Here is a 10904-nt window from a genome sequence, read left to right on the forward strand (position 1 = left end):
GGTGGAAAGCTGTGGAGAATTCTCCCAACACCCACATGCAGGCGTCTCCACAGTACAGGGAAGTGAGCAGCTGTCTCTCACTGAGAATTGCCTGAGCCAGCCACCGTGCTGTGTAGTTTATCTATATAAACCTTGTTCTTACAACAGCCTTTTTATAGATGAAGAGACCAAGGCTCAGAGACACCGACTCATCACAGGCCACCCAGTGGTGAGCGATGAGGGGTTGTCGATTCCTTCATGGGGTCTGTCACCCAAAGCAGATACAGCAGACTGTGGGCCATATCTGGCTTTGCTTGGTGTCCAGTGTTTAGAAACAATCCAACTTAATTTTCTTCATTTAAAAGTCAGGAGAGCAGAGGGCAGACAGCAGAAGCAAGAAGAACTACAATCCTGCAGCCTGAGGAACAAAAACCACATTCACAGTAAGATAGACAAGATGAAAAGGCAGAGGGCTATGTACCAGATGAAGGAACAAGATAAAACCCCAGAAAAACAACTAAATGAAGTGGAGATAGGCATCCATCCAGAAAAAGAATTCAGAATAATGATAGTGAAGATGATCCAGGACCTCGGATAAAGAATGGAGGCAAAGATCGAGAAGATGCAAGAAATGTTTAACAAAGACCTAGAAGAATTAAAGAACAAACAAACAGAGATGAACAATACAATAACTGAAATGAAAACTACACTGGAAGGAATCAATAGCAGAATAACTGAGGCAGAGGAACGGATAAGTGACCTGGAGGACAGAATGGTGGAATGCACTGCTGAGGAACAGAATAAAGAAAAAAGAATGAAAAGAAATGAAGACAGCCTAAGAGACCTCTGGGACAACATTAAACGCAACAACATTCACATTATAGGGGTCCCAGAAGGAGAAGAGAGAGAGAAAGGACCAGAGAAAATATTTGAAGCGATTATAGTCGAAAACTTCCCTAACACGGGAAAGGAAATCGCCACCCAGGTCCAGGAAGCGCAGTGAGTCCCATACGGGATAAACCCAAGGAGAAACACGCCAAGACACATAGTAATCAAACTGGCAAAAATTAAAGACAAAGAAAAATGATTGAAAGCAGCAAGGGAAAAACGACAAATAGCATACAAGGGAGCTCCCATAAGGTTAACAGCTGATTCCTCAGCAGAAACTCTACAAGCCAGAAGGGAGTGGCATGATATACTTAAAGTGATGAAAGGGAAGAACCTACAACCAAGATTACTCTACCCAGCAAGGATCTCATTCAGATTTGATGGAGAAATCAAAAGCTTTACAGACAAGCAAAAGCTAAGAGAATTCAGCACCACCAAACCAGCTCTACAGCAAATGCTAAAGGAACTTCTTTAAGTGGGAGACGCAAGAGAAGAAAAGGACCTACAAAAACAAACTCAAGAAAATTAAGAAAATGGCCATAGGAACATACGTATCGATAATTACCTTAAACGTGAATGGATTAAATGCTCTGACCAAAAGACACAGGCTTGCTGAGTGGATACGAAAACAAGACCCATATATATGCTGTCTACAAGAGACCCACTTCAGACCTAGAGACACATACAGACTGAAAGTGAGGGGATGGAAAAAGATATTCCATGCAAATGGAAATCAAAAGAAAGCTGGAGTAGCAATACTCATATCAGATAAAATAGACTTTAAAATAAAGAATGTTACAAGAGACAAGGAAGGACACTACATAATGATCAAGGGATCAATCCAAGAAGAAGATATAACAATTATAAATATATATGCACCCAACATAGGAGCACCTCAATACATAAGGCAACTGCTAACAGCTATAAAAGAGGAAATCGACAGTAACACAATAATAGTGGGGGACTTTAACACCTCACTTACACCAATGGACAGATCATCCAAAATGAAAATAAATAAGGAAACAGAAGCTTTAAATGACACAATAGACCAGATAGATTTAATTGATATTTATAGGACATTCCATCCAAAAACAGCAGATTACACTTTCTTCTCAAGTGCACACAGAACATTCTCCAGGATAGATCACCTCTTGGGTCACAAATCAAGCGTCAGTAAATTTAAGAAAATTGAAATCATATCAAGCATCTTTTCTGACCACAATGCATGAGATTAGAAATGAATTACAGGGAAAAAACATGTAAAAAACACAAACACATGGAGGCTAAATAATACGTTACTAAATAACCAAGAGATCACTGAAGAAATTAAAGAGGAAATCAGAAAATACCTAGAGACAAATGAGAATGAAAACACGACGATCCAAAACCTATGGGATGCAGCAAAAGCAGTTCTAAGAGGGAAGTTTATAGCTATACAAGCCTACCTCAAGAAACAAGAAAAATCTCAAATAAACAATCTAACTTTACACCTAAAGGGACTAGAGTAAGAAGAACAAACAAAACCCAAAGTTAGCAGAAGGAACGAAATCATAAAGATCAGAGCAGAAACAAATGAAATAGAAACAAAGAAAACAATAACAAAGATGAATAAAACTAAAAGCTGGTTCTTTGAGAAGATAAACAAAATTGATAAACCGTTAGCCAGACTCATCAAGAAAAAGATGGAGAGGACTCAAATCAGTAAAATTAGAAATAAAAAAGAAGTTACATTGGATACCGCAGAAATACAAAGCATCCTAAGAGACTACTACAAGCAACTCTGTGCCAGCAAAATGGACAACTTGGAAGAAATGGACAAATTCTTAGAAAGGTATAACCTTCCAAGACTGAACCAGGAAGAATTAGAGAATATAAACAGATGAATCACAAGTCATGAAATTGAAACTGTGATTAAAAATGTTCCAACAAACAAAAGTCCAGGACCAGATGGCTTCACAGGTGAATTCTATCAAACATTTAGAGAAGAGCTGACACCCATCCTTCTCAAACTCTTCCAAAAAACTGCAGAGGAAGGAACACTCCCAAACTCATTCTGTGAGGCCACCATCACCCTGATACCAAAACCAGACAAAGATACTACAGAAACAGAAAATTACAGACCAACATCACTGATGCATAGAGATGCAAAACTCCTCGACAAAATACTAGCAGACAGAATCCAACAACACATTAAAAGGATCATACACCACGATCAAGTAGGATTTTTCCCAGGGATGCAAGGATTCTTCAATATATGCAAATCAATCAATGTGATGCGCCCTATTAACAAACGGAAGGAGAAGAACCATGTGATCATCTCAGTAGATGCAGAAAAAGCTTTTGAAAAAATTCAACACCCGTTTATGATAAAAACTCTCCAGAAAGTGGGCAAAGAGGGAACCTACCTCAATATAATAAAGCCCATATACGACAAACCCACAGCAAACATCATTCTCAATGGTGGAAAACTGAAAGCATTTCCTCTAAGATCAGGAACAAGACAAGGATGTCCACTCTCACCATTATTATTCAACATAGTTCTGGAAGTCCTAGCCACGGCAATCAGAGAAGAAAAAGAAATAGAAGGAATACAAATTGGAGAAGAAGAAGTAAAAGTGTCACTGTTTGCAGATGACACGATACCATACATAGAGAATCCTAAAGATGCTGTCAGAAAACTACTAGAGCTAATCAATGAATTTGGTAAAGTTGTAGGACACAAAATTAATGCACAGAAATCTCTTGCATTCCTATACACTAATGATGAAAAATCTGAAAAAGAAATTAAGGAAACAGTCCCATTTACCATAGCAACAAAAAGAATAAAATACCTAGGAATAAACCTACCTACGGAGACAAAAGACATGTATGCAGAAAACTATAAGACACTCATGAAAGAAATTAAAGATGATACCAACTGATGGAGAGATATACCATGTTCTTGGATTGGAAGAATCAATATTGTGAAAATGACTATACTACCCAAAGCAATCTAGAGATTCAGTGCAATCCCAGTCAAATTACCAATGGAATTTTTTATGGAACTAGAACAAAAAGTCTTAAAATTTGTATGGAGACACAAAAGACCCCGAATAACCAAAGCAGTCTTGAGGGAAAAAACTGAGCTGGCAGAATCAGACTCCCTGACTTCAGACTATATACTACAAAGCTATAGTAATCAAGACAATATGGGGCTGGCACAAAAACAGAAACATAGATCAATGGAACAAGATAGAAAGCCCAGAGATAAACCCACGCACCTATGGTCAACTAATCTATGACAGAGGAGGCAAGGATATACAATGGAGAAAAGACAGTCTCTTCAATAAGTGGTGCTGGGAAAACTGGACAGCTACATGTAAAAGAATGAAATTAGAACACTCCCTAACACCATACACAACAATAAACTCAAAATGGATTTGAGACCTAAATGTAAGACTGGACACTATAAAACTCCTAGAGGAAAACATAGGAAGAACACTCTTTGACATAAATCACAGCAAGATCTTCTTTGATCCACCTAGAGTAATGGAAATAAAAACAAAAATAAGCAAATGGGACCTAATGAAACTTCAAAGCTTTTGCACAGCACAGGAAACCATAAACAGGACAAAAAGACAACCCTCAGAATGGGAGAAAATATTTGCAAACGAATCAACAGAGAAAGGATTAATCCCCAAAATATATAAACAGCTCATGCAGCTCAATACTAAAGAAACAAACAACTCAATCCAAAAATGGGCAGAAGACCTAAATAGACATTTCTCCAAAGAAGACATACAGATAGCCAAGAAGCTCATGAAAAGCTGGTCAACATCACTAATTATTAGAGAAATGCAAATCAAAGCTACAATGAGGTATCACCTTACACCAGTTAGAATGGGCATTATCAGAAAACCTACAAAGAACAAATGCTGGAGAGGGTGTGGAGAAAAGGGAACCCTCTTGCACTGTTGGTGGGAGTGTAAATTGATACAGCCACTATGGAGAACAGTATGGAGGTTCCTTAAAAAACTAAAAATAGAATTACCATATGATCCAGCAATCCCACTGCTGGGCATATATCCTGAGAAAACCATAATTCAAAAAGACACACGCACCCCAGTGTTCACTGCAGCACTATTTACAGTAGCCAGTTCATGGAAGCAACCTAAATGCCTATTGACAGACAAATGGATAAAGAAGATGTGGTACATATATACAATGGAATATTACTCAGCCATAAAAAGGAACGAAATTGAGTCATTTGTTGAGACGTGGATGGATCTAGAGACTGTCATACAGAGTGAAGTAAGTCAGAAAGAGAAAAACAAATACCGTATATTAACGCATGTATGTGGAACCTAGAAAAATGGTGCAGATGAACCGGTTTGCAGGGCAGAAGTTAAGACACAGATGTAGAGAACAAATGCATGGACAGTAAGCGGGGAAAGCCACCTAGGGGTGGGGATGGTGGTGTGTTGAATTGAGCGATTGGGATTGACATGTATACACTGATGTGTTTAAAATTGATGACTAATAAGAACCTGCTGTATAAAAAAATTAAATTAAATTAAAAAGCCAGGAGATTTCACATAAAAAGCTAGGTTTTGGGCTTCTCTTGAAGAATATCTGGCCATGGTGGGCTGCATACCTGGGTAGTAGAATTGGCTAAATGGTGGCTGTTCTCCCGTGTTGGGGGAACCTTCCCTAGATCACCGCAGGCCCTATCTGGCTCACTTTACTCATGTATATCCTCTGCCTGGCCCCTCAGCCATTAGAATTTGATACCCTTGTTCTAGGTTTCTCTGTGAGTAATGGTAAGGTATGTGGTAAGCATGGTGGAGGGGAAGGTAGGGGTGTGGGGGATGAAGGGTGATGAGGCAGGAGACATATTCTAGAATGTTCTGGAGCCAGCTGAACAAGTCTAAGCTGTGTTAAGCATTTTGAATTTGGATAGCTTGGGGTCAAATGAAGGGGCTACCCTAGTTCATCTCTGAATTTCCATCTAGTTCTGAGCTTCTCTTTAGGTTTTGCCTCTCCTGTAAAACCATATACTTTCCTTGTTGTGAGTGGGTTTGTCATAATTCTCTAATTTCAAGTGCAAAAGAGAACAAAGTCAAGGACTTTATGAAGAAAGAAAGAATTTCACTTTCATCCAAATTATTCAGTGCCTTGGGGCCCTGTTGACTTACTGGGTCACATTAGAAAATGAATATCCTGCTTAGAATTTGCTGCTGTGATGGGAGTTTTAGGTGCTCAGACCCTGGGATGCTTGTGCACATTTAGTGAATAGATGCACCTTAGGATTCTGCCAGATGTGTTTCTCCTGCCACATGGTGGCAAGAACTTTGTACAACACACTCTCTTTCCTCTTCCTTTCTCACAGACTCCTGATTCTGCCATATTCTGCTTGCTATAAAAGAATCAGCCCTTCTTTTGAACCTTATACCGAGCCAAAAGAGTACAGTTGTGGAGCACTTTGCTGAAAAGGAGGCCTTCTGTATTTATTAGATATTAGGAAGGCCGTAGTAAAATTTTGATGTATGGTTGTATAGCACCTAATACAGTAGGGGCATATAGTGGTTGCTGAATTCATGAGCTTGCACATATTGGGCATGTTTTTCAAATAAATGCCCTCAGTTATTTCAATGTGTGTTACTCTTAGATCAGTTCTCCACTTCTGCTACTCATCCTGAAATGTCTGCTTAATTTTTTGTCTTTTCCGCAGTCCAAGCATGGGTCTTCACCTTCATCCGTATTGATCTTTTTCTTGTTAGATTTACCAGATTTCCAGTTATTTGGCTACTGATTCTTTCACTTTATTCTTGCTGATCCCGTTACTTTCACGTTCTCCACAGTTTTCCTCAGGATATCACCTCGGCCCTCATCCAAGACATTGGTACAGTTCTTAACCAGGAGTGAAGTTAAGAATCTTGGCAGGAAATCATATGACCTGTGCTGCTACTTCCTTTTTTTATTTTTAATTTATTTTTTATTGGAGTATAATTTGCTTTACAATGTGTTAGTTTCTGCAGTACAATGAAGTGAAACAGCTCTATGTATACATACATTGCCTCACTCTTGGTCCTCCCTCCCCACCCCCATCCCACCCATCTAGGTCATCACAGAGCACCAAGCTGAGCTCCGTGTACAATACAGCAGGTTCCCACTAGCTATCTGTTTTACACATGGTAGTGTACTTATGTTAAACCTAATCTCCCAATTCATCCCACCCTCCCCTTCCCCACTGTGTCCACACATCCGTTCCCTACATCTGTGTTTCTATTCCTGCCCTGTAAATAGATTCATCTGTACCATTTTTCTAGATTCCACATATATGCATTAATATACGATATTGTTTTTCTCTTTTTGACTTACTTCACTCTGTATGACAGACTGTAGGTCCATCCACCTCACTACAAATGACCCAGTTTCGTTCCTTTTTATGGCTGAGTAATATTCCATTATGTATATGTACCACATCTTCTTTATTCATCCATCTGTCGATGGACATTTAGGTTGTTTCCATGTCCTTGCTATTGTAAATAGTGCTGCAGTGAACATTGGGGTACATGTGACTTTTTGAATTATGGTCTTCTCAGGGTATATGCCCAGTAGTGGGGTTGCTGGGTCATATGGTAGTGCTAGTTCTAATTTTTTTTTTAACATCTCTATTGGAGTATAATTGCTTTACAGTGGTGTGTTAGTTTCTGCTTTATAACAAAGTGAATCAGTTATACATATACATCTGTTCCCATATCTCTTCCCTCTTGCATCTCCCTCCCCCACACCCTCCCTATCCCACCCTTCTAGGTGGTCACAAACCACTGAGCTGATCTCCCTGTGCTATGCGGCTTCTTCCCACTACCTATCTGTTTTACGTTTGGTAGTGTGTATATGTCCACGCCACTCTCTCACTTTGTCACACCTTACCCTTCCCTCTCCCCATATCCTCAAGTCCATTCTCTAGTAGGTGTGTGTCTTTATTCCTGTCTTATCCTAGGTTCTTCATGACCTTTTTTTTTTTTTTTCCCTTAGATTCCATATATATGTGTTAGCATACGGTATTTGTTTTTCTTTTTCTGACTTACTTCACTCTGTATGACAGACTCTGGGTCCATCCACCTCACTACAAATAGCTCAATTTCGTTTCTTTTCATGGTTGAGTAATATTCCATTGTATATATGTGTCACATCTTCTTTATCCATTCATCTGTCGATGGACACTTAGGTTGCTTCAATGTCCTGGCTATTGTAAATAGAGCTGCAGTGAACATTTTGGTACATGACTCTTTTTGAATTATGGTTTTCTCAGGGTATACGCCCAGTAGTGGGATTGCTGGGTCATATGGTAGTTCTATTTCTAGTTTTTTAAGGAACCTCCATACTGTTCTCCACAGTGGCTGTATCAGTTTACATTCCCACCAACAGTGCAAGAGGGTTCCCTTTTCTCCACACCCTCTCCAGCATTTATTGTTTGTAGGCTTTTTGATGATGGCCGTTGGGATCAGTGTGAGGTGACACCTCATTGAGGTTTTGATTTGCATTTCTCTAATAATTAGTGATGTTGAGCAGCTTCTCATGGGCCTCTTGGCCATCTGTATGTCTTCTTTGGTGAAATGTCTATTTAGGTCTTCTGCTCATTTTTTGATTGGGTTGTTTGTTTTTTTGATATTGAGCTGCATGAGCTGTTTGTATATTTTGGAGATAAATCCTTTGTTGCTTCTTTTGCAAATATTTTCTCCCATTCTGAGGGTTGTCTTTTGGTCTTATTTATGGTTTCCTTTGCTATGCAAAACCTTTTAAATGTCGTTAGGTCACATTTGTTTACTTTTGTTTTTATTTTCATTACTCTAGGAGGTCGGTCATAAAATACCTCGCAGTCATTTACGTCAAAGAGCGTTTTTCCTGTGTTTTCCTCTAAGGGTTTTATAGTGTCTGGTCTTACATTTAGGTCTTTAATCCATTTTGAGTTTATTTTTATGTATGGTGTTAGGGAGTGTTCTAATTTCATTCTTTTACATGTAGCTGTCCAGTTTTCCCAGCCTCTTGTTGAAGAGGCTGCCATTTCTCCATTGTATGTTCCTGCCTCCTGTGTTGTAAATTAGGTGCCCATATGTGTGTGGGTTTATCTCTGGGCTTTCTGTCCTGTACCATTGATCTATATTTCTCTTTTTGTGCCAGTACCATACTGTCTTGATTACTGTAGCTTTGTAGTAGAGTATGAAGTTAGGGACCCCGATTGCTGCAGCTCCATTTTTCTTTCTCAAGATTGCTTGGGCTATTCGGGGTCTTCTGTGTTTCCATACAAATTGTAAAATTTTTTGTTCTAATTCTGTGAAAAATGCCATTGGTAATTTGATAGGGATTGCATTGAATCTGTAGATTGCTTTGGGTAGTATAGTCATTTTCACAATATTGATTTTTCCAATCCAGAAACTTGGTATATCTTTTCACCTGTTTGTGTCATCTTTGATTTCTTTCATCAGTGTTTTCTGAGTACAGCTCTTTTGCCTCCTTAGGTAGGTTTATTCCTAGGTTTTTTATTCTTTTTGTTGCAGTGATAAATGGGAGTGTTTCCTTAATTTCTGTGTCTGATTTTTCGTTTTTAGTGTATAAGAATGTGCGAGATTTCTGTGCATTAATTTTGTATCCTGCAACCTTATCAAATTCATTGATTAGTTCTAGTAGTTTTCCACTGGCATCTTTAGGATTCTTTATATATAGTATCATGTCATCTGCAAACAGTGACACCTTTACTTCTTCTTTTCCTATTTGGATTCTTTTTATTTCTTTTTCTTCTCTGATTGCTGTGGCCAAAACTTCCAAAGTTATGTTGAATAATAGTGGTGAGAGTGGGCAACCTTGTCTTGTTCCTGATCTTAGTGGAAATGGTTTCAGTTTTTCACCATTGAGGATGATGTTGGATGTGGGTTTGTCACGTATGGCCTTTATTATGTTGAGGAAAGTTCCCTCTATGCCTACTTTCTGGAGGGTATTATCATAAATAGGCATTGAATTTTGTTGAAAGCTTTCTCTCCATCTATTCAGATGATCATATGGTTTTTCTCCTTCAATTTGTTAATATTGTGTATCACATTGATTGATTTGCGTATATTGAAGAACGCTTGCATTCCTGGGATAAACCCCGCTTGATCATGGTGTATGATCCTTTTAATGTGCTGTTGGATTCTGTTTGCTAGTATTTTGTTCAGGATTTTTTTTTTTTTTTTTTTTTTTTTTTTTTTTTGCAGTACGCGGGCCTCTCACTGTCGTGGCCTCTCCTGTTGCGGAGCACAGGCTCCGGTCAATTTGTTAATATGGTTAATCACATTGATAGATTTGCGTATATTGAAGAATCCTTGCATTCCTGGAATAAACCCCACTTGATCATGGTGTATGATCCTTTTAATGTGCTGTTGGATTCTACCACGGAAGCCCTTGTTGAGGATTTTTGCATCAATAGTCATCAGTGATATTGGCCTGTAGTTTTCTTTCTTTGTGACATCTTTGTCTGGTTTTGGTATGAGGGTGGTGGTGGCCTCGTAGAATGATTTTGGGAGTGTTCCTCCCTCTGCTATATTTTGGAAGAGTTTGAGAAGGATGGGTGTTAGCTCTTCTCTAAATGTTTGATAGAATTCGCCTGTGAAGCCATCTGGTCCTGGACTTTTGTTTGTTGGAAGATTTTTAATCACAGTTTCAATTTCAGTGTTTGTGATTGGTCTGTTCATATTTTCTATTTCTTCCTGATTCAGTCTTGGATGGTTGTGCATTTCTAAGAATTTGTCCGTTTCTCCCAGGTTGTCCATTTTATTGGCATAGAGTTGCTTGCAGTAATCTCCCATGATCCTTTGTATATCTGCAGTGTCAGTTGTTACTTCTCCTTTTTCATTTCTAATTCTACTGATTTGAGTTTTCTCCCTTTTTTTCTTGATGAGCCTGGCTAATGGTTTATCAATTTTGTTTATCTTCTCAAAGAACCAGCTTTTAGTTTTATTCATCTTTGCTATCGTTTCCTTCATTTCTTTTTCATTTATTTCTGCCCTGGTCTTTAT

The sequence above is a fragment of the Lipotes vexillifer genome, unplaced genomic scaffold, assembly GCF_000442215.2.
Source record: "Lipotes vexillifer unplaced genomic scaffold, Lipotes_vexillifer_v1.1 scaffold1134, whole genome shotgun sequence".
Classification (NCBI taxonomy): Eukaryota; Metazoa; Chordata; class Mammalia; order Artiodactyla; family Lipotidae; genus Lipotes; species Lipotes vexillifer.